Here is a 2,674-nt window from a genome sequence, read left to right as displayed (position 1 = left end):
TTTTTCCACAGAATCGACATGATGATAATTGTTGACTATCATTATTATCATTATTAATATTCGATCCATTATTATGATCATTATTATTATTATCATTCGACTTGAATGAACAAGAACAAAAATGATCATCATTTGAGGTATGCATTATTCTTGATGGTTGTGTATTCATAATTGAATCGATACATTTCATTTCCTTTGATGTTATGATTGGATTTGATTCATCCATCATTTCATCATCATTGTCATCAACAATAGATTCTTGTCGTTCAACATTCGATGATTGTTGATCATTTTGTTGTTGTTGTTGTTGTTGGGGATTATTATTTGAATCCATCATCATCATTATCATTTTGGTTGTTGATGATGATGATGAATTTTCAGAATTATCTTGTTGATGATTTGAAACGTTTCCCACAACAACACCGCCATTATCAGCGGACGTTGTTGTTGTGGTAATCGATGACATTTGATCACTTTTTCAATGTTGATAGTTGCAAAAAAAAAATTCTTGAATAAAAAACAAATGATTAAAGATCAATTCAATTCTTGACCGGAAACTTGATCAATAAACAAAAATATTCAAACATTTATTAATGCAATGAAAACAATACAACTGATGATAACTGAAATGATTTATATTTTCGTTTTAATTATATAACGATAATAAATGATATCAATAGAGATCGATTAATAAAATCAATGTGAAACAAAAACAAACAAACAAACAAAAAAACAAAAAAGTTTCGCTAATGGCCATGGCCATGATTATCATGACATTGCAGAAAATAAATTATATTTTTTTTTAACTTCGTTGTAATAAATGTTGCACAACATTTTCAACATAGAACACTTATATAAAATAGATTACGATGATGAAACACACACACACACACAAACATAAACACTGAAAATAAAAATGAGAATCGAAATGCCACAATTGATAAAATGACGAAATGATGATGATGATGATGGCCGACCTGTTGTTCCAAAAAAAACGAACAAATGATGTGCACCAAATATCAGTCAATGTCGATTTGTCCTCGAATCAAAGATTGTATCAAAAATGAATGTTTTTTTTTTTTAAAAAAGAGGGAGAGAGTGAGAGAAAGAAAACAAAAAAGAGAAAACGAAAAATTTCAAGTTCAAGTGTAACCGAGGATAATAATTTTGGGATTTTTTTTTCTCAATTTGATGTGATGTGTATATGTGTGTGTGTTTCACTTTGAATTAAATCAACACAATGAAAAGAGTGGGAGAGAAAGTTATGTTTATCGAAACAAAACATTGAGAGAATGAATAGAGATATTTTTCAATGAATTGTTCTCGTAAATGTTTGTGTTTGTGTGTATTTATGTATTTTTTTCTCTTTTTGTATTTTTTTTATTTATTTGGATCCTCGTCAATTGGACATCAGAAAAAATGATGATGAAAAAAAATTCAATAAATCGGTCGAAAATTTTGTCTGATGTTTTTTCAATCGATAATTTATTTTATAAACAATGATGATTTGATATAATAATGATAATAATGTAATTGATTCAATTGGATATCATATATTTTTTTTCTTCCATATCAAAATATTTTTTTTTGATCAATAATAATAATGGATAGGATTTTTCATTATTATCAAATTGATTCAATCTAATTAGTTACTTGGATATTTCGATATGATAGGAATTTTGATTGAAATGTATAGATGATGATGACAATAAAATGAACATTTAAAATGATGAAAAGTGAATCAAAATAATGCGGTTTGGATTTTAGATTTGTTGAAATTTCAAACTTAACAACTATAAACAGTAAAAAAATTTAACCAATTAATCGAAGATTAAACAACAGGAATCGAATGATTTTGAATTCATAAACACACGCACTATTATTAGTCATAGCGATTCTTGAGCACACCGAAATATATCAACACCATGTACACACATGGACACAGGTTCTGAGATTGCAAAATTTTTCCAGATTTGTTTATTTACCACCACAATCAACAAAATACACATACACTTATTATAGATTATATATGATCGATGATTATGATTATCTATCAAGAGAAAAAAAAGCAAAAAATAAATAAATCCAATTTTTTTTTCATTTATTAATTTGATGAATTTTTAAATAATCTTGGTTGTTGTTGTTATGATTTGATTATTATTTATGTCCTTATGTCGGTCGAGGTCAATTCAGGATGAAGAGAGAGAGAAGATGGAGACGGCGAAAGAAGAAGAAAAAATCTTCATTTCGTTTAGATATACATTATATGAGGAAGAGTAACATGAATAGAGTGTGTATGGGAGAGAGAGAGAGAGAGGGAGAGTGAAAGAGAGATACTTTCTTTTAGCCAACTACGAAATACGAACAAATGCTGGAAGTATTGAAAATAATGATAAATATTGAAAAGAGAAAGTTGTGATAAAAATTATTATGAAAAGCTAGGAGAATAGCAGCAGGTAGGATATATGCATGATATATACACGCGGATTCAAACAAAACAATAACAAGCTATGGAGTTTTAAGATAGACATTTTGTGTATCCATGCTTTTTTTTTGGTTAGTGGTTGCTGTTGTTGTTGTTATTGTAAAAACGGATCGATTCACGAATCATTACTTCGATAACAAAATATATTATCGAAGCCATGCAAAAGAAGTGGTAAAAGTCTTCTTTTTT

Source organism: Dermatophagoides pteronyssinus, unplaced genomic scaffold (genome assembly GCF_027571235.1).
Source record: "Dermatophagoides pteronyssinus isolate colony J.1.1.1.1 unplaced genomic scaffold, Derpt_VIB-CSIC_2022.12 sq0007, whole genome shotgun sequence".
Lineage (NCBI taxonomy): Eukaryota > Metazoa > Arthropoda > Arachnida > Sarcoptiformes > Pyroglyphidae > Dermatophagoides > Dermatophagoides pteronyssinus.
This window is presented reverse-complemented; position numbering follows the sequence as displayed.